The 22,913-nt window shown below is 41.6% G+C and overlaps 1 long non-coding RNA gene across 1 annotated transcript in view; it reads left to right on the forward strand.

The window, feature by feature from the left end:
* The first annotated feature begins 3,850 nt into the window (after positions 1-3,850).
* The window catches only part of LOC141577638 (uncharacterized), a 54,576-nt gene continuing 35,513 nt past the window's right edge, over positions 3,851-22,913 (forward strand). Inside the window, exons 1-2 of the long non-coding RNA XR_012506868.1 lie at positions 3,851-4,061; positions 18,759-18,940. This is a non-coding gene — a long non-coding RNA (uncharacterized LOC141577638). The remainder of the gene's footprint in view (positions 4,062-18,758; positions 18,941-22,913) is intronic.

The following is a 22,913-nucleotide window of genomic DNA, read 5'->3' on the forward strand; positions in this document are numbered from 1 at the left end:
GGAACTACATTCAATATCTTGTGGTAACCTATAATGAAAAAGAATATGAAAACAAACATATGTATGTCTATGTATGACTGGGACATTATGCTGTATACCAGAAATTGACACATTATGAGCTGACTATACTTCCAATAAAAAAATCATTTACTAGAACACAAAATACATAGCAGAAAGAGAGGCTGCAGAGGCACTAACTCTTTGTGGCATACACTCAAGAATGAGGGGAGAGGGTTCATTGGCATAGAGGATTGGCATTAGAGGATACTGACATTCATTATTTAAGAGTGTGCGGAACAGTTCCTACTCTCACTTTTTTTAAGTGAAAATACAAAAGCACAGTGGGGGAAGCACAGTGGGAAAAATATGTAACAGTAAACTACAAAGGATTTTTCATACACACACATACATACATACATACATACTTTTGCTAGGAAAATAGGTTCAGAGAAAAATAACATAATAAATTACAACAGTGTAGATTCCATTAAATGGAATATGTAAGTACTGATTCAAAAAAAGTATTCAGTCCTCTGTCTTTCTAAGAAATAAGCACTATATTCTTTCTTTCATAAACATTTAAGTTTTTCCCTGTTCCAGGCCTGGTGTTAGAAACTAGAAATAAAACATAAATGGATGGTGAAAAAGAGTATTAAAATGAATATATGTATGTTCCTATATGGCTGAAGTATTGTCTGTACACCAGAAATTGACACAACATTGTAAACTGACTGTACTTCAATAAAAATGTATTTAAAAAAAAACAAAAATGGTACCATTAAGAGGGAGTGGTGTAGCGCAGTAGTTAAGATTCTGGCATAAAAATAAGCTCATAGACTAATGGAACAGAACAGAGAGCCCAGAAAGAAACTCTTGCATATCCAGTCAACTAACATTTGACAGGGCAGCCAGGAATTCTCAATGGGTAAAGAATAGTATCTTCAATAAATAGTGCTGGGAAAATTCTATATTGATGTAGGTAGATAAATTGGACGCTTATGTTATACAACTCATAAAAATTTATTAAAAATGAATTAAAGACTTAAATGTAAGACCTGAAACCATAAAACTACTAGAAGAAAACAAGGAAAAAGCACCTTCACACTGATCTTGGCAATGATTTTTTGGGTATGACACCAAAAGCAAAGGCAACAAAAGAAAAAGCAAACAAGTGGGACTACATCAAATTAAAAATGTTTGTAAAGTAAAAGAAGCAATCAACAAAATGAAAAAGCAACCTACAGAATGGAGGGAAATTTTTGCCAACCATGACCTTGATAAAAGGTTAAGACCCAAAATATATGTAGTGACCTAATACAACTCAATAGCAGTAATAATAATAACAATAATAATTATATATATATTCCATTTAAAAATTGTGCAAGAGACCAGCAAAAAGACATTTTTCCAAAGAAGACATACGAGCAGATACATGAAAAGGTGTTCAACATACAAATCATCAGGAAAATGCAAATCAAAATCATAATGAGATATCACCTCACAACTGTTAGAATGACTATTATCCAAAAAAAAAAAAAAAAAAAAGATAACAAAAGCTGGTGAGGATGTGGAGAAAAGGGAATCCTTGTGCACTATTGGTAGGAATGTAAATTGGTGCAGCCACAGAGGAAAATAAGATGGAGGTTCCTCAAAAATTAAAATACCACAAAATCTAGCAATTCTACTTTTGGGTATATATTTGAAGAAATTGAAATCAGTGTCAAAGAGGTATCTCAACTCCATATTCATTGCAGCATTATTCACAATAGCTAAGACGTGGAAACAACTTAAGTGACAACAGCTACACGAATAAGAAAGATGTGGCATACATGTATACAATGGAATATTACTCAGCCAGGAGAAAGAAAGAAACCCTGCCATTTGCAACAACATGGATGGAAGTTGAGGGCATTATGCTAAGTGAAAAAGATAGATAAAGACAAATACTGAATGATCTCATTTATATGTGGAATCTGAAAAAGCTGAACTCATAAAAATAGAGTAAAAGGGTGGTTGACTAGGGCTGGGGGTAGAGGAAATGGAGAGATGTTGGTCAAAGGATACAAATTTCCATTTAGAAGTCCTGGGCATCTAATGTACAGCATGGTGACCATAGTTAACAACACTGTATTATATACATGAAAGTTGTTAAGAGAGTAAATCTTAAATATCTTCAGTACACACAAAAAAAGAAAAAAAAGGTAATTATGATGGAGGTGTTAACTAAACTTATGGTTAACTAATGATAATTGTTTTGCTATATATATATATGTGTGTGTGTGTGTGTATATATAAAATCACCACTTTGTATACCTTAAATTTACAGAATGTTATATGTTGATTATATCTCAATAAAGCTGGGGGTGGGGGGAAACAATAGTAATAAGAAACAAAGATTAAATGAGAGTTTGTATTTGTTAAGCACACAGAAGAATTAAAACTTACGTGTTTTTAAATAAGTAAAATAAAGGGGATATGGTTCAGAGGCAAAAACAGAGATGTAACCAGATAGTTCAAGCCATGCAGAAAGTACTGCGATCAAGATGTGTTCTGGAAGCCCAAACAGGGAAGAGACCAGCCCTACTGGGAAGGTCAGGAGAGGATTCTCAGAGAAGACAGGGAAGGTGGCCCTAAAATTGAATCTATAGGGTAAGGAGTCCTCCAGGGAGACAAAGGAGAAGCAGGGAATATCCAGGCGTCTAAGTTGCCCCTTAGTTTTTCTGGTGTCTCCCCATCACCTAGGTCCTTCCAGCCTGCATGGGACAAGGCAGGCCCTAAAGCAAGAAGTGACCCTTGGCTGGGATGCAAAAAATGGGCTTGGGAGTTTTATTTTCAAAAATTCATCCCTGTTTCTGTTAGAGCAGGCAGATAGCTAGATACGAGCAGAGAAAGGGGGATGCAGGCCAAATGGCAGGAACTGAGCAAAAAGGAGGGGCACAGACCAAATGCAGGAAACCATATATCATGTAAGCACCAGGGATACCTGGGCAGAGAAAGAAAAACAGGAAACTCTGGGCTGATAAGTGGTCACACCTTCTGGAGTGATGAGTGGCCTGGAGGTTGACAAAGGGGACCTTTGGGAAAAGGCAGGATTCTCTAGTGTCCAAATGTAATCTTTTGCTCATTATGCCCTCATTTCAATAAAGTGAGCCTTGCAAAAAATATGAAAATGAATAGATATGTATATGCATGACTGGGACATTGTGCTGTACACCAGCAATTGTCATATTGTAACTGATGGTACTTCAATAAAATAAAATAAAATTAGCCTTGCAGATGAGAAGTACCCATCAGGCACTGACGCCATGACACTTCCGATCCAGACTAAATAAGGACAAAAATCCTTCCTCCCTTCGGGAAAGTGGAGATGAGATGAAAATCAGGGAATATGGCTCCCAAACCTTCCCTCCTTAATGAATATTTCGCCCATTTATTTTTACACCTTATGTAACCAACTTGCCAAAGAATCTCAGGACAGCCACTCACCTGAGCCTGCCCGCTCTCCCCTTGAGAGTGTCCTATCACTTTATAAATTCTCACTTTAATTTCTTAACCTTCCAGTCTCATCGCTGAATTCTTTCTGGGATGGGACAAGAACCTAGAAACTGGTTACATCTACTGGCAAAAATTTGTCAGACTTTGGACCATTGGTCAAACGACGCTCCTAATTGCCTTCACGCTTCAGGCGCCACCATGGTGATCGGGCTAAGTGCTATCAGCTGCTACGGTGATCCCGGTGGAGCCGTTACACCAGCTGTGTTTGCTCTGAGTCGAGGCCCCCCCTCCCCCCACCTCGAAGAGACCGAGAGCGCAGCTTCCGGCCATGGTCAGGGAGAGGCGCTCTCCGTGAGCCCCAGCCCTCCTCTCTGTCTCTGAAGAGGTTCCTCCCAGGGAACCCAAGCATGGCCAGAACCAGGTCCGATTCCTGTGGGACAGCAGGGACCGGAATCCTTCGCTTTCACTTCGTCCTCCAAGCTATCTGACTGTGTAGAGAGAATTTTCAGGAGCAGACAATAAAGTCAGGATCTCACTCCTGAAGTGCGGCTCCTGAATCCTCACAGGTAAGAAGACTGCAGTCTTCTTCCTTTACTTTATAGCTAAAGTTTCACAGGACGAATTCTCATGGGCAAACTTCCTCTCTTTCCCTGTTCCGAGTGTGACCCTGCCACCCACCATCTTCCCTTTGACAAGTGGCTTCTTCTTACAAATAAATAAATAGGGGAAGGGCCAAGATGGCAGAGTAGAAGGACGCTAGTAGCTCACTCTCTCCCACAAATACACCAAGAGCGACATCCATGGACCCACCCACTCAGAACCCCTCTGAACTTTGACAGAAGTTCTTCAAAAGACAAAATATGCCACAAATCTAGTGAGAGAAAAGTTAAAAAGAAAGAAGAAAAGCCAAAACAGTGTGGGACCGGTCCCGTGGGGAGGGAGCAGCAAAGGAGGACTGGCGCTTGTTCGCTGGGTCTCCCCTCTCCAACGGAGAGGCCAGCGGGACAGAGGGGGGGCCTCTGAGGCTCAGATCTGCAGGGAGCACCCCTTGACCGACAGAACTAAGTTAAATTGGCACAAAGGGTCCCTGCGACACCCAGCCCGAGACGCAAGCTGGCAGGGGTGGGACAGGACAGGCTGCCCAAGCCGAGCGGAGAACTCGGGTCGGCTGCACTGAGGCAGCCCTGAGGGACTGCAGGGTGCTGTGCATCATGGCTGGGAGGGTATACAGAGCAGAACAGCCTGGGTCCCCCATAAAATACAAAAAAAAAAAAAAGAAAAAAAAGTAAAGCAACACTGCTGGTGTGCCCTGGGGGAAGGGGCGCCATAGCCTTTGTCTCCTCAGACCCACGGTGCCATTACTGGCGCGTTCTCAGGTGAAGAAAGGCGGGGCACAGCCACAGGCGCTATATTCTCCGGTGCGCAGCACCCAGGGGAACGCGGGGTCGAAACCTGAACCCATACCTGGGGACTCCACACTTCACAGCGGGGACTGAGCCCCAGGCAGAAGGGAATATTCTGCCCCAGTGCCTCTGTGAACTTGCGCCTCTAAGACAAATGAACAAGGAGCAGAGCTCTGGCACAGAGCAGGGGCCAGGGCTGGTGTGGCCGTTTTCTCCAAGCCCGCCTACGGAGCACAGACCTGACGCAGAACGGGGAGCAGCCCTGGGGGAAGCGACCTGCCCATCTACCATGCTCGAACGCAACACTGAGTCACGGCGTTGGGAGGGGCGCGCCCTGCCCACCGACTGTGCACTGGGAGCAGCACAGACCTGGGGCGCGACCAGAGGGCTTCTGGAACCAGGGAGCAGAGTTCGCAGAGCAGGGCGACAAGGGCAGGAGCGGCGACAAACAGAACAAAAAGGAGGCCTCGCTCAACAGCCAGGGCAGACTTTGGCCAACACAATACTGGTCACACCCCCAACCAAAGGGATAATAGACAAAAGGCACGGAAGCGAGACTTGGCAACCACACATACTTAAAGAGGACCTCCTGATAAAATTATTAAGAGCACATAGTCTCCACGGGAACACACCCACCTTTTCTTTTTCTTTTTCTTTAATTTTTAATCAAAATTTTTTTTAATTTTTTATTTTTTAAATCCCTTTTAAAATTATCTTTAAATTTTTTTAAATTAATTTTTAAAATTTGTCTCAATTTCATTTTTATTTCTCTTTGGTTTGTTCTTCTGTTATTGATAATGCTGTTTTCAAATCTTTTTTTAAACATTTTTTATTGATTTATAATCATTTTACAATGTTGTGTCAAATTCCAGTGTAGAGCACAATTTTTCGGTTACACTTGAGCATATATATATTCATTGTCACATTTTTTTCTCTGTGAGCTACCATAAGATCTTGTATATATTTCCCTGTGCTATACAGTATAATCTTGTTTATCTATTCTACAATTTTGAAATCCCTGTCTCTCTTCCCACCCCCCGCCCCCTTGGCAACCACAAGTTTATATTCTATGTCTGTGAGTCTGTTTCTGTTTTGTGTTTATGCTTTGTTTTTTTTTAGTTTTTTGTTTTGTTTTGTTTTGTTTTGTTTTAGATTCCACATATGAGCAATCTCATATGGTATTTTTCTTTCTCTTTCTGGCTTACTTCACATAGAATGACATTCTCCAGGAACATCCATGTTGCTGCAAATGGCATTATGTTGTCAGTTTTTATGGCTGAGTAGTTAGTATTCCATTGTATAAATATACCACACCTTCTTTATCCAGTCATCTGTTGATGGACATTTAGGCTGTTTCCATGTCTTGGCTATTGTAAATAGTGCTGCTATGAACATTGGGGTGCAGATGTCATCCTGAAGTAGGGTTCCTTCTGGATATATGCCGAGGAGCAGGATTCCTGGGTCATATGGTAAGTCTGTTCCTAGTCTTTTGAGGAATCTCCATAGTGTTTTCCACAGTGGCTGCACCAAACTTCATTCCCACCAGCAGTGAAGGAGGGTTCCCTTTTCCCTACAGCCTCTCCAGCATTTGTCATGTGGATTTTTGAATGATGGCCATTCTGACTGGTGTGAGGTGATAACTCACTGTAGTTTTGATGTGCATTTCTCTGATAGTTAGTGATATTGAGCATTTTTTCATGTGCCTATTGGTCATTTGTATGTCTTCCTTGGAGAATTGCTTGTTTAGGTCTTCTGCCCGTTTTTGGATTGGGTTGTTTATTTTTCTCTTATTGACTCTTATGAGCTGCTTATATATTCTGGAGATCAAGCCTTTGTTGCTTTCATTTGCAAAAATTTTCCCCCATACCCTAGGTTGTCTTTTTGTTTTACTTATGGTTTCCTTTGCTGTGCAGAAGCTTGTAAGTTTCATTAGGTCCCATTTGTTTATTTTTGCTTTTATTTCTATTGCTTGGGTAGATGTCCTAGGAGAACATTTTTGAGATGTATGTCAGATAATGTTTTGCCTATATTTTCGTCTAGGAGGTTTATTGTATCTTGTCTTATGTTTAAGTCTTTGATCCATCTTGAGTTTATTTTTGTGTATGGTGTAAGGGAGTGTTCTAGCTTCATTGTTTTACATGCTGCTGTCCAGTTTTCCCAACACCATTTGCTGAAGAGACTGTCTTTATTCCATTGTATATTCTTGCCTCCTTTGTCAAAGATGAGTTGACCAAAAGTTTGTGGGTTCATTTCTGGGCTCTCTATTCTGTTCCATTGGTCTGTATGTCTGTTTTTGTACCAATACCATGCTGTCTTGATGACTGTAGCTCTATAGTATTGCCTGAAGTCTGGGAGAGTTATTCCTCCAGCCTCTTTCTTTCTCTTCAGTAATGCTTTGGCAATTCTAGGTCTTTGATGGTTCCATGTAAATTTTTTTATGATTTGTTCTAGTTCTGTGAAATATGTCCTGGGTAATTGGATAGGGATTGCATTAAATCTGTAGATTGCCTTGGGCAATGTGACCATTTTAACAATATTTATTCTTCCAATCCAAGAGCATGGGATATCTTTCCATTTTTTTAAGTGTTCTTTAATTTCCTTCATCAATGGTTTATAGTTTTCTGTGTATAGTTCTTTCACCTCCTTGGTTAGGTTTATTCCTAGGTATTTTATTACTTTGGGTGCTATTTTAAAGGGGATTGTTTCTTTACTTTCTTTTTCTTTTGATTCATCATTAGTGTAAAGAAATGCCACTGATTTTTTAACATTAATCATGTAACCTGCTAACTTGCTGAATTCTTCAGTCAGCTCTAGTAGTTTTTCTGTGGACCTTTTAGGGTCTTCTATATATAGTAACATGTCATTGGCATATCGTGACATTTTTACCTCTTCTTTTCCAATTTGGATCCCTTTGATTTGTCTCTCTTGCCTGATTGCTGTGGCTAGGAATTCCAAGACTATGTTGTGTAGGAGTGGTGATCGTGGGCATCCTTGTCTTGTCCCAGATTTTAGTGGGAAGCTTTTGAGTTTTTCACTATTGAGTAATATGCTGGCTGTAGGTTTGTCATATATAGCTTTTATGATGTTGAGACATGTTCCCTCTATACCCACTTTGGTGAGAGTTTTTATCATAAATGGGTGTTGAATTTTATCAAATGCTTTTTCTGCATCGATTGAGATGATCATGTGGTTTTTGTCCTTTCTCTTGTTGATGTGATGTATTACATTGATTGATTTGCATATGTTGAACCACCCTTGTGTCTCTGGGGTGAACCCCACTTGGTCATGATGTACAATCTTTTTTATGTGCTATTGGATTCTATTTGCTAATATTTTGGTGAGGATTTTGGCATCTATGTTCATCAGAGATATTGCCCTATAATTCTCTTTTTTGGTAGTGTCTTTTCCTGGTTTTGGTATCAGGGTGATGGTGGCTTCACAGAATGAGTTTAGGAGTATTCCCTCCTTTTCAACCTTCTGGAAGAGTTTGAGAAGGACTGGTATGAGTTCTTTGTATGTTTGGTAGAATTTGCTGGTGAAGCCATCCGGTCCTGGACTTTTATTTGTAGGGAGGTTTTTTATTGCTATTTCGATTTCATTTCTAGTGATTGGTTTGTTCAAGTGGTCAGTTTCTTCTTGATTCAGTCTTGGTGGACAGTATGTTTCCAGAAACTTGTCCATCTCCTCTAGGTTATCCAGTTTGATTCCATATAGTTTTTCATAATATTCTCATATGATATTCTGTATTTCTATTTTATTTGTTGTAATTTCTCCATTATCCTTTCTTATTTTGCTAATTTGTGCTCTCTCTTTTTTCTTCTTTGTGAGTTTGGCCAGAAGTTTATCAATTTTATTTACTTTTTCAAAAAACCAGCTTTTGGTTTGATTGATTTTTCTATGGTCTTTTTAACCTGTATTTTATTTATTTCCTCCCTAATCTTTATAATTTCCTTCCTTCTGCCTCCTTTTGGGGATTTTTGTTCTTCTTTTTCTAGTTCATTCAGCTGGTGGGTTAAATTGTTTGAGATTGTTCTTTTTTGAGGAAGGGCTGTAACACTATAAGCTTCCCTCTTAGCACTGCCTTTGCTGTGTCCCATAAATTTTGTGTGGTTGTGCTTTCATTTTCATTTGTCTCAAGGTATTTTTTAATTTCAGCTTTGATTTCCTTATTGACCCATTGGTATTTAAATAACATATTGTTTAATCTCCATGCCTTCCTTTTGTTCTCCTTTGTTTCTCTGTTGTTGATTTCTAGTTTCATGACATTGTGGTCAGTAAAGATGCTTGAGTAATTTCTATCTTCTTAAAATTGCTGAGGTTTCTTTTGTGCCCAAGTACATGATCAATCCTGGAAAATGTTCCATGTGCACTTGAAAAGAAAGTATATCCTATTTTTGGGGGGTGTAATGCTGTGAAAATAACTACCAAATCTAATTTTTCTATTGTATTATTTAATTTCTCTGTTGCCTTATTTATTTTCTGTCTGGAAGATCTGTCTAGTGATGTTAATGCGGTGTTAAAATCTCCAACTATGATTGTATTCCCATCAATGTCCCCCTTTATCTCTGTTAGTAATTCTTGTATGTACTTAGGTGCTCCTATGTTGGGTGCATATATATTAACGAGTGTAATATCCTCATCTTGTATCACTCCTTTAATCATTATAAAATGTCCTTCTTTATCTTTCTTTATGGCCTTTGTTTTAAAGTCTATTTTGTCTGAAATCAGTACTGCAACACCTGCTTTTTTGGCTTTTCCATTTGCATGGAATATCCTTTTCCATCCTTTCACTCTCAATCCATATGTGTCCTTCTCCCTAAAGTGGATCTCTTGTATGCAGCATATTGAAGGTTCTTGCTTTATTATCCAGTCTGCCACTCTATGTCTTTTGACTGGAGCATTTAAGCCACTAACATTTACAGTAATTAATGATAGATGTGTGTTTATTGCCATTTCGAACTTATCTTTGCAGTTGATTTGGTATTTCCTCTTTGTTCCTTTCTTCTTCCTTTTGTGGTTTGGTAATTTTCCTTTATGTTTTCATGGATTTTATTTATTTTTTGTGACTCCCTTGTAAATTTTTGGCTTGTGGTTACCCTTTTTTGTAAATCTATTAGCCCATTACTATAACTGTTTTTATTAAACTGATAGTAACATGATCTCAAACCCATCCTACTGAGAACAAAAAAATTTTAAAAAAAGAAAAAAATTCTATATTTCTCTGCCTCCCTCTCCCACTCTCAATGATTGGTATGTCTTCTTTTATAATTTCGTGTTTACTTTATTTGTAATTCATGAGTTATCACCTTTCCAGTTGTGTTTCTCATTTCTGTAGCATCCTGCTGCTTTTCTATTTAGAGTAGACATTTCAGTATTTCTTTTAGCATGGGTTTAGTGTTGCTAAACTCTTGTAGCTTTTTCTTGTCTGTGAAATTATTTCTCTCTCCTTCTATCCTAAAGGATAGCCTTGCTGGATAAAGTATCCTAGGCTGCATCATTTTTTCATTCAGGACTTTGAATATATCTTGCCACTCCCTTCTGGCCTGTAGTGTTTGTGTAGAGAAATCAGCTGAGAGCCTTATGGGGGTTCCCTTGTAACTCACTCTTTGCTTTTCTCTTGCTGCCTTTAGGATCATTTCTTTATCCTTGACTCTCGCCATCTTGATTATGATATGTCTTGGTGTGGGTCTATTTGAGTTCTTCCTGTTTGGGACCCTCTGAGCTTCCTGTACTTGGATATCTGATTCCTTCTTTAAGTTTGGGAAGTTTTCAGTCATGATTTCTTCAAAAACCTTTTCAATTACCTTTGATCTTTCTTCCCCTTCTGGGACCCCTATTATGCCAAGATTGGCATGCTTTATATCATCCCATAGGTCCCTTATGCTATTTTCATTTGTTTTTATTTGTTTATCTTATAGGTCTTCTGATTGGGTGCTTTCCATTGTCCTGTCTTCTAGGTCACTAATTCGTTCCTCTGCATTATCTAGTCAGCTTTGCACAGCCTTTAGATCATTCCTCATCTCAGCCAATGAGTTTGCCAATTCTACTTGGCTCTTCTTTATAGCTTCAATTTCATTTTTGACATATTTTATATCTCTAAACACTATCTCTTTTAGTTCCTTCAGTACTTTGATCACTTCTTTTTTGAAATCTTGATCTAGTAGGCTATCGATGTATATTTCATTGATTGTTCTTTCAGGGGATTTCTCTTGTTCTTTTAATTGGGAATGGTTTCTCTGCTTCTTCATCTTGCTCATACCTCTCTGGCACTGTGGTTTATGGAGTATCAATTATCTATTGTGGTCCTAAAGGAGTTTATCTATCTAATGCCTATGTAGGAATAAAACTTAGAAAAGAAAAAAGAGAGAGAGAGAGAGAGAGATAAAGAATTTTAAAAGAAGGGAGAAAAAAGGTTTGAAAACAGTGTATAATGATTAATAGAAGAGCAAGTTGAAGCAGAATTTTAAAAAATAATAAAAATATTTTTTAAAATTTTTAAAGGGAGTAAAACTGGGGGTATATATAATTGTTTAAGAAGTAAAAATTAAAAGGGTAATAGAAAATAGAACAGGCAAAACAGATTTTAAAAAAGGGGGGGCGGGGGTCAGTGTTCTGGAGACTGTGTGCTTTTAATGTGAAGTCTTTCTGTCTTCACCGTCTTGGAAGCTCAGCTTGCTGTTTCCAGAGGCCCTCCGTTGGTGCCCTCGTCTGTGCTGCTCCCAGTGCCAGTCAGCAAGCAGATCGCTCCTCCTCCCAACAATGGATCAGGTGCAGCTCTCCTTTGCTGTAGGCGGGCAGGTCACTGCCCCTCCTGATGCCACAGTCAGATGTTGCAGACTGGCCAGGTAGGAGGGCAGGTCGCGCCCCCTCCCAGCACCACGGTCAGGGTCTGCTTTCCTGCCCGAAAGGTGGGGGGGGGCACCCTCCCTCTCCTGGCACCGGTCACTCCGCTGCTCTGTGCCACTGCGCACTCTGCCTCAGGTCGGCGCTCCACAGGCAGGCTCAGGGAAGACCAAGGAACAGCCCTAGGAACAGCCCTGTCCCTGCTCTGGGCCAAAACCCAGCTCCTTGTTTGTCTTGGTGGAGCAAGTTCTCTGAGGGACCAGGATGGAAGGATCCTATCTACCTCGGGCTGTAGACAAGTCTCTGTCTGGCCTTTGAGGCTGCTAAGCCATTAGGTGCAGATGTAGGTTTCACCCCCGCCCCCGCCTGGGTGCTAAGCACTGGAGGATATGGCAGCTGTGCCTGAGCCCTGCCTCTCTTCACCCAAAAACTTTCCGCAGGTTTTCAGAGATGGGGGTATGCACCCTTCCCCCCAGAGCACATCAGCCCTGTTGTTTTATGGAGTGCCCAGGTTGTTCTGCCCTGTGCACCCACAGCCACAGCGCGCAGCCCCCTGTAGTCCCCCGGGGCTGCCCCAGTGCAGCTGCCCGTCCTCCGCCTGCCTCAGGCAGCCTGGCCCTGCCCCCAACTGGGGGGCCTCGTCTCAGGCTGGGTGTTGCGGGGACCCTCTGTGCCCGTTTAACTTAGTTCTGTCGATCAAGGGCTGCTCTATACAGATCCGAGCCTCGGAGGTTCCCCCTCCAACCCACTGGCCTCTCGGTTGGAGAGGGGAGACCCAGCGAGCGAGCGCCAGTCCTCCTTTGCCACTCCCTCCCCGTGGGACCCATCCCACTCTGTTTTGCCTTTTCTTCTTTCTTTTTTCCTTTTCTCCTACCAGATTTTTGGCGTCTCTATCTTTTGAAGAGGACGATGTTCTGTCGGAGTTCTGCAGGTGCTCTGGTTGGCTGAGTGGGTCTGTGGATGTGAGTCTTGGTGCATTTGTGGGAGAGGGTGACCTGCGAGCATCCTTCTACTCCGCCATCTTGGCCTCCCTCCAATCTTTTTTTTTTTTCTTTAAAAATTTTTTTAGTTTTATTTCCACAGCCACTTCAGATAAACAAACAAACAAACAAACATACCCCTTCAGGACCACAGTAGACAACTGATACTCCATAATCTATAGAACTAGACAGATATAAGTAAAATGAAGAGGCAGAGGAACAACTCCCAATTAAAAGAACAAGAGAAATCCCCTGAAAGAATGATTAGTGAAATAGACGTTGATAGTCTACTAGATCATGATTTCAAGAAAGGAGTGATCAAAGTACTGAAGGAACTAAAAGAGACTGTGAATAGAGACAGAGAATACATCAGAAAAGAAACTGAAACTATAAAGAGAAGCCATTTAAAATTGGAAAACTCACTTGCTGAGATGAGAGCTGAGCTAAAGGCTGTAAAAAGTAGGCTAGATAATGCAGAGGAACGAACAAGTGACTTAGAAGACAGGACAACAGAAGTCACCTAATCAGAACAGCAAGAGAAAAACAAATAAAAACCAATGAAAACAATATAAGGGACCTATGGGATAATATAAAGCATGGCAACCTATAAATAATAGGGGTCCTAGAAGGAGAAGAAAAAGCAAAGGGGACCGAAAAGTTATTTGAAGGAATCATGGCTGAAAACTTCCCAAACCTGAAGAAGCAATCAGATATCCAAGTACAGGAAGCACAGAGAGTCCCAAACAAGAACCCAAGCAGACCCACACCAAGACATATTATAATCAGGATGACCAGGGTTAAGGATAAAGAAATGATTCTAGAGGCAGCAAGAGAAAAACAAAGAGTTAGTTACAAGGGAACCCCCATAAGGCTTTCAGCTGATTTCTCTACACAAATACTGCAGGCCAGAAGGGGGTGGCAAGATATATTCAAAGTCATGAATGATAAAAAGATGCAACCTAAGATGTTTTATCCAGCAAGGCTATCCTTTAGAATAGAAGAGAGATAAAGAATTTCACAGACAAGCAAGATACAAGATTAACGTACAAAAATCATTTGCATTTCTTTACACTAATGATAAATCAACAGGAAAAGAAAGTAAAGAAACAATCTCTTTTAAAATAGCACCCAAAGTATTAAAATACCTAGGAATAAATCTAACCAGGAGGTGAAAGACTTATACATGGAGAACTACAAAACATTGATTAAGGAAATTAAAGAAGACTTAAAGAAATGTAAGGATATCCTATGCTACTGCATTGGAAGAATCAATATTGTTAAAATGGTCACACTGCCCAAGGCAATCTACAGATTTAATGCAGATTACCCAGGACATTTTTCACAGAACTAGAACAAATCATATTAAGATTTATATGGAATCACAAAAAACCCAGAATTGCCAAAGCATTACTGAAGAAAAATAATGAGGCTGGAGGAATAACCCTCCCAGACTTCAGACAATACTATAGAGCTACAGTCATCAAAACAGCATGGTATTGGTACAAAAACAGACATATGGGCCAATGGAACAAAATAGAGAGCCCAGAAATGAACCTACAAACTTTTGGTCAACTCATCTTTGACAAAGGAGGCAAGAATATACAATGGAATAAAGACAATCTCTTCAGCAAATGGTGTTGGGAAAACTGGACAGCAGCATGGAAATCAATGAAGCTAGAACACTCCCTTACACCATACACAAAAATAAACTCAAAATGGATCAAAGACTTAAACATAAGACAATAAACCTCCTAGAAGATAATATAGGCAAAACATTATCTGACGTACATCTCAAAAATGTTCTCCTAGGACATCTACCCAAGCAATAGAAATAAAAGCAAAAATAAACAACTGGGACCTACTTAAACTTACAAGCTTTTGCACAGTAAAGGAAACCATAAGCAAAACAAAACAACAACCTACAAAGTGGGAAAAAAATATTTGCAAAAGATGAGACTAACAAGGGCTTGATTTCCAGAATATATTAACAGCTCATACAACTTAATAAGAAAAAAACAGCCCAATCCAAAAATGGGCAGAAGACCTAAATAAGCAATTCTCCAATGAAGACATATGAATGACCAATAGGCACATGAAATAATGCTCAGTATCACTAATTATCAGAGAAATGCAAATCAAAACTACAGTTAGGTATCACCTCATACCAGTCAGAATGGCCATCATTCAAAACTCCACATATAAATGCTGGAGAGGCTGTGGCAGAAAGGGAACCCTCCTTCACTTTTGGTGGGAATGTAGTTTGGTGCAGCCATTGTGGAAAACAGTATGGAGATTCCTTAAAAGACTAAAAGTAGACTTACCATATGACCCAGGAATCCTGCTCCTGGGCATATATCCAGAAGGAACCTTAATTCAAAAAGACACCTGCACCCCAATGTTCATAGCAGCACTATTTACAATAGCCAAGACATGGAAACAACCTAAATGCCCATCAGCAGATGACTGGATAAAGAAGGTGTTGGTATAGTTATGCAGTGGAATACTACTCAGCCAAAAGAAGAATAAAAATAATGTCATTTGCAGCAACATGGATAGATCTGGAGATTGGATCTTAGAATGGATCTTCATTCTAAGTGAAGCCAGAAAGAGAAAGAAAAATACCATATGAGATTGCTCATATGTAAGGTCAGAAAAAAAAAAAAGACAAATGTACTTATACATAAAACAGAAACAGACTCACAGACATCGAATACAGACTTGTGGTTGCCAGAGGGGAACAGGGTGGGACGGGATAAACTGGGAGTTTGAGATTTGCAGATACTGACAGGTGTATATAAAATAGATGAACAAGTTTATACTGTATAGCACAGGGAAATATATCAAATGTCTTGTAGTAGCTTATGGTGAAAAAAATATGAAAATTATTATATGTATATTCATGTATGATTGAAGCATTGTGCTGTCCACCAGAAATTGACACAACACTGTAAACTGACTATACCTTAATATAAACAAACAAACAAACAAACCTAATTACCTCTCCCTCCCTCCTCCAAAAAAGAACCCTGATTATCATTGCCTGAGTTCATCTCCCACAGACTGGTTCCCAGAGCTCAGCAGTTGACACCCAAAAGAAAGAAGTGATCCTGGATGAATTTCGACATGTTGTCTGGAATTCAGTAATTATATAGCTACAAGTTGATACCTGCTGACGGTACTCACAGAGTGTTTTCCCTCAGGCGCTGCAAAGTTACAGAATTCCTTCACACCCACAAGTTGAGGAGTTGTTTTATAGCCAACCTTATTCACGGAGTTCCCCAAATATGTGTACAGTACCTTCTGTGCAGCCCTGAAATATGCACTTTTTTTGTTGTTTAATTAAGCCAAAGAGTCACAGAGAAATGGGCACCTGCTTCTTCCTCTACTCCATTCTGGAAACTGGAGAAGTGCCCCAGGCAGAGCTGATGCTCATTCTGTTCCATTAGCGTTTCTCTCATCGGTAGAACTTGCCAACGGTAACCCGCTAGTCCTCGGGCCTTAAACCGTGGTCCCCAGACAAGCAGCATCAGCATCACCTGAGTGAGACTTGATAAAAATACAGGTTCATGGGTTCCACCCCCCAGATCTATTGATTCAGAGGTGGACCCAGAAATCTGTACTTTAATTAAAGTCCACCAGGTGCTTGGTTAAGTTTGAGAACCGCTGGTCTTGTCTACTGTAGAGGACCAAATCACACATTTGTTAGGCTTTGCAGGCCAAAAATTCCTGTCACTACTATTCACCTGTGCTATTGTACTGTGAAAACAGACAGGAACGTTGTGTGAGATAAATGAGCTTGACTGTGTTTTAGTGAAACTTTATTCACAGAAATAATCAGGAGACCAGACCTAGTCCTAGCGAGGTAGTTAGGGAGGCTGGGCTAGTCCTCAGACGTACTGTATCCTGATACACCCCTGAGAGTTTCAGATGATGTTTTATCTGTCAGAATTTTTATTTCATCCATATTTCTGATCCTGGGGTTTTTGAAGTCCTTATTGTTGGTGGATTTTTTAGAAATTATACTGACCTTCAGTTAAAAAAAAAAAAAGTAAAACTATACAGTTACGTACAAAGTGTGGTGTCTTTCCCAAAGGCATGGGAAGGATGTCACAGCCCCATTTCACAGTGAGGAAACTGAGGCACAGATGGGACACATTAAGGGCCTGCCATGCTATGCTGTCACCCTTGTGCTCCTGGAGCCCAGAAGGCCCCATTTCCATCAGACACAATAGAAACAGTGTCTTTTGGAGTAGTGAACAGTGACCCAGGACACAGCACATTCAACCACACTGCTGACCCAACCAAGCCGCTTCTAGGAACCCAATTTCATGATCCCTTGTCTAGGCATCTGCACTATGCTGCTACCGCTTATTTGGGGCCACACAAGAAACAATCAAAACATACGAGAAACAATAAACACACAAGAAACAATAAAACCAGACAAAGGAGTTAATTACTGGCTCAGGTATTTCTCTAGATCCATTCTCTAAATGACCCATCCGGAGGTCCAAGCCTGTTTACAAAGCAGCTGGTACTCTTTTCTCACCATGAGTAATGTATAAGTATCTTTCAGCGGGATGCAGATAGGTTTAGTCCAACCAGGATGGCACTCGGGTCTCGTCTGGAAGAGTTTTGGCGAATAGGATTCCTCTAAAATTGCGTGGGGGAAGTGGAGAATGCAGAGATGGCTCCAGGCCAGAATAAATTATCAAGAAAATGAGAAACTGACGTGCCTGGGCTCTTATACTGAAAGCAAAAGCAGATACTCTACTGATGATAAAAAAGTGTGAAAAGACTTGTAATGTTTTCTTATTGATTTTTGCATTAGATTGAGCCAAGTTGTCTGACAGTTACAAACAGCCTCCAAATTTCAGTGGCTTAATGCAACAAAGGACTTGGGATGTTGCAAATGCTTCTTTCAGGCACCTTCCCTTATGGTGCAGCTCAGGGGCCAGGTTGGTTTAATCTTGCAGGTCTGCCCCTAAAATAAAGCCTCCTGCTGGATCACATGCTCTTGGAGACACAGACAGAGAGCAGTGTGTGGGCTTCCCCTGCCTCTGCTCACAGGTCATCCAGAACTAGACACATGGCCCTGCCCAACTGCAAGAGCCCTGTTGTCCATATGCCTGGAATGGGAGGAGAACCAGTTGTGATACTAGTGATGGTGAAACTCACAATGTCAGTTCCAACATCACATTACATGGCCTCTCTCTCCGGAGCACCAATGGGAGATCAGCTAATATGAGAGCCCAGTGCAGCTTAGAGGACTGAACAAGGAGCCTTTTTTAACAGCCCTGACATATCATGTGTACTAATCAGCAGTGGCCTCCCCAGACACCTATTAAACGCAGATCCCTGGAGTCATAGTCCTCAGCACAGGCTGACTGAGGTTTTACTGCGGTTGCCTCCACCCTTTGTTGGACTCAGTTCAGCTGATGGATACAGACAGAAAGGGTGTCCATGTAAAAGGGCAGAAAGAGAATTAACACCATTAAAAACTAACACAGAGATGGAAACAAAGACCAGCCAGGCCATGAAGTGCCTGCTGGGTCTGTCTTCTCTTTCCAGTTTCCTTGGCTCTGTCCTTTCAGACAGGACACATCTACCCTCTAGAGTCTCTTGCTTTATCCCACATCAGTAATTCAGGCTGAAAAGATGATATTGGATAAAACCTTGAAAGATAGGGACTCCAGGATTCCTCTTTCTGTACCCATCCACCCCGATCTACTCAGCACACGGTCCTTTCACTAATAAATACCATTGTCTGAGAATCTCTTGTGTTCCACGCATGTTGATAGGGGCTTTATGTGGGATATTATCTTAATTCCACAACAGCCCTATGGGGAAGGTATTATTGTACCCATTTTGTAGATTAGAAAACTGAGAATGAGCTAAGTTAATTTCTGTCCAAGTTTACACGATTAACAATGGCAAAACTGGAACCTACACTCAGGTCTGGTAAGTCCAAAGCCAGCCTATGTTATATCTGTTCTGCTGTGTGGTCTTCCTCATTGTTGCCTTTGTTTTCATTTATCAGACATTCAGAGAGTGCCTACAGCGGGTCCTGAACTTTCACAAGGATCAGTGAGACAGAGAGAGGAGCCCTCCAGCAGCTCACAGTCTAAATCGATGCCACAAGTGTGGTGGTAAAGATGTGCTCGGGGCCCCAGAGGCAAAGGCTGTAATCTACCTGGAAAGGATGGAGATTTCAGAGAAGAGGTAAGATTGACCGTTCCAAGGAGAAAAACTTGGGAGTCGGGGTAGGGAGCAGTAAGAGGGAGAATTTCCATTAGGCACCCTTTTGGGTCCCAGTGGGACAACACCAGGTCTTGGTGACTGATGGGCCCCTGGTGGAGACTGATCACTGCACTCCCAGCTGCCCATGGCCACCACCATTCCACAGCACACTCCGAGCAGCCCTTGGTTTCAGGCCAGCATGGCCAGGTGTCGGGACTTGGGTCGGAATAAACTCTTCACACGAGTAAGTGTCCATAATGAGGATGTGGCCAAGGCCACTGAGAGATGACTGGAATAGGACCTGAGCCATGGGCCAGTCCTTTTACTCTCCCAGGAGAAACTCATCTGTAAGAGTTTCCCATCAGGTAGAGGAGGGCTGGCTCTAAAGGCAGGGGAGTATTGTAGAGCCATGGTCTCAAGGTGTGGTACCAGATCGGCAGCAGCAGCAGCACCTGGAAATTTGTTAGAAATACAAATTCTCAGGATCCGTTCCAGACCTACTGAGTCAGACACTCTGTGTCCATTTTTAATCTGTGGAGAAATTCCAGCCTATAAACTCTATTTCTTTCCCTAAAAGATACATGAGAACTTGAAGGGCTTGCTGGAGTTGGTCATTCAATCCTTATGTGGGCCTAGTCCCCTGGCCCCACTTTCTCCAGGACCAGCCTAGCCCACCTGTTGAGAACCATAAATTCTCAACGCCCTCAGGGAAGCCACCGTATGGCATGGAACAATTTGAGAGACAACAAAAGAAAAACTGCTGGGTGTATTTACATGTGAAGTAACAGGCTGTGTGTCTGGGGGAGAAGCTGGAAGGAGGTGAGTGAGCCCCTGATCTCGAAAGCAAAGGGAGAGAGAAGGGGTACCCTGGAGCAGAGGCTAGAAGACCACTTATGAATGGTGCCACAAGAGCATGATCATGATCTAGGCATTGCCATAGGTGCCAAGAGGAGGGGCAGGAGACAGAAAATACAGGAACTCCTGACAAGGGAGCAGTTAGACCGGAGCACCTTCACTTTGCACATTATTGATGGAGCATCTGTGCGAGGCACTATGAAAGCAGAGAGACAATTTAGAGGAGTGTTGAGGATGCAGATTGTGCAGCAGGACTGCCTGGGTTCAAATGCCCACTTGGGGTGATGCTCAGTCGGGGGGACCTGTAGAGCCATGCCAGCTTTGTTTACAGGTAGCGTCTGTTCTGAGGGGGTCACAGCCGTGGCTCTGATTGGCCGGTGTCTGGATCATCCTCATTGTTCCATCTTGTGAATGCCAGCCATGTTGTCACTTACTGCAGAGTTGGACTTAAGTTATTAAGCCTCTCTATACCTCGATCTCCTCCTCTGTAGAGTAGGAGCAGTAACACTACCTCCCTCAAGTGCTATGAGGATTAAATGAGTAAACAGAAGGACTATGGTTAAAATGATGCCTGGTGCATGAATTCTCAACAAACATTAGCTGTGATAACTCTTCTCTCCCAAAGTATGAACGGCGCCTGAGCACAGACCAGCTTTTCTCAGAGTTAAAAATGTCCAGAGTGGCCTGAGTTGGCTAAAAGCAGAAGCTGACTTCTCTTAGGATTTAATTCCAGGGCTCAACACCCACCATCAGCTCAGAGCAGAGGGAGGCTGCTGGATGGCTACAGCTAGTGGGGTGGGGACATGACACCAGCCACAACACAGCCACTGCACACACACAGAAAACCTCGCTCTCCTCCAGAACATGCAGCTGTTCTGGCCCAAATGCTGGAATAGACCCTCGGTGTCCATTCAAATGTGGAGAAATATTTATATCCAATCAAAACTACTCCAGATTGTTGGCTCTTATTTTAGATAAACAGGATAAGCAAACTCTGCCTAAATAAGAACTTGTAATAAATATTCTCTTTTCCTGTCTTTCTAATTCTTCAGAGTCAAATACTCCAAGTAGAAATGTCTCACAGGGAATGTCTGAAGGATTTCTGGAGGTTTTATTTGGTTAAAAGCAAAAATTCTTTACAGCATACAGACCTTTCCCATATGTGCAATTCTCACAATATGACTGAGAGGACAGTAGGTCATTTGGCCTTAATGTTATCCTAGAGACTTAGAAACCAAGGCCCAGTGAGGGTAGATGGTTAGTCTTGAGGCTCATGGATATTTCTGGTGGACAAAAGAGCATGAAACCGTCACTCTAGAAATAGAAAACCTCTGCTGTCCATTGGCCAATGGGAGCCATTTTTCACAGCACTGTTTCCTAAACCACTCACCCACCACAGATTATCTTGAAGATGCCCACATGCACAGACACCCCCATGCATCAAAGGCAACCACTTGGCTTCAAGAGAGGAAGAGAGTGGCTCATCTTGGCAAAGACTGGGGACCCCTGATCATTCACCTACCACCACCACCTCCCTTCAGTACAAACCACTGAAAGCTGGTTCTATACACGTGGTCATATCTTCTGGACACACAAGAGGGAGTTAGGTGCATATCTCCTACATCCTAAAATAGGTAGTTAGGGATGAGGCAGAATGAGATACTGTCTTAAATATTGAAAAGAACTACATACATCTCTGTAGAGAGACAGTCAACTTCAAATACAAATAGCATAAGATGCAAGTATTAAAATGCGAAAGAAATTGAAGTGGTGACTTGCAAATTTTCCAGCAGACATGAACGGGAAGACATCACTTGCAACCACGGAGAAACAGATCTATACAAAAATAGCCCATATCATGCCATCGCTACAAACAAGCAAATATATCCAATATATTTTGAGGCTTCAAACTACCACAATAATCTCCGTATCCTTACAGAAGTAAATAAATAAATAAAATGAGCTTCCATTCCATCATGAGAAATCATGAAATCAGCTGAAATGCACTAGTTTTATCCTGTAACACTCTCCTAAATTTAGGCCTAAGAGGCTTTGCCACCATTTTGTTAGTCAATTAGACAACGATTTCATGAAAGGAGCGTCATATGCATATCTTTATATTGGTGCTTCTCTACTGGAAGAGGGTAGAACAAGGAATATGGCCAAGGACCATCAACTCTTCCTTCCAAATATGTACAACTCCTTTTTGGTCTTCTGATTCTACTAGGAACCCTAATCCAGACCCGCCATCATTCTTTCCTCCCGTCCTGGACAGCTTCCAGACTTTCCCCTTGGGTTCCCTTGAGTGGACCTCGGTCAGATTGATTTTCCTAAACCAGGCACGAGCAAACCAGTGGTAGCAGCCCAGCTTCTCAGCCACAGGGAGTCACTGCACTGTGGCCCTGCAACCCCTCAGCCACACCAACCGTGGCTCCCAAGCTGAATCTGCCACTGCAGCCGGAACAGCTTGGTCATGACCACTCCATCCACCTTAACGCACCTGAGAATCCTTTCCTCTCCTCCTCACCTTTTCCAAGTGCTTTGAAATCTTAGCTTAAGTTTCAACACAAAGTCTTCCTTGACTCCTCTGGTCTGAAGCATTCTCCTTTCCCAAATTCTAACAGCAATAGAATTTGCTGTGGCTCTGTTTGCCACCAAGTGGAGGGAAAATAGTGCAAGAAAGTGAAGCCACTGCACGGAGAGAAGCTGAAATAGATGTAAGTGTAAGAATAGTTCCATCCTTTCTGAAATTAGGCAATAATCCATTTTCATTTATTCAAATGAATAAGTCCATTTTCATATACCCTTCCAATCAGAATGGTCAAAATAAAGACTTTTTAAAAGAAGAGAAGCCAACATTGGCACAAATATTAAGCAAATAGAAGTCTCATTTACTGCTAATAGGAGGGTAAATTGGTCAGTCACTTTGGGGAAATACCAGTAACCACTACAGTTTAGCATAAGCTTACTCCGTGAGCCAGCAATTCTAACAAAATGAGCGCACACATGCCCCAGGGGAGAGGCACTGAGATGTCCGCAGGTGCACTAATTGTGTCAGCCAAATCCTAGAAACAACCCAAACGTTCATCAACTGTAGACG

This window comes from Camelus bactrianus, chromosome 5, assembly GCF_048773025.1.
Source record: "Camelus bactrianus isolate YW-2024 breed Bactrian camel chromosome 5, ASM4877302v1, whole genome shotgun sequence".
Lineage (NCBI taxonomy): Eukaryota > Metazoa > Chordata > Mammalia > Artiodactyla > Camelidae > Camelus > Camelus bactrianus.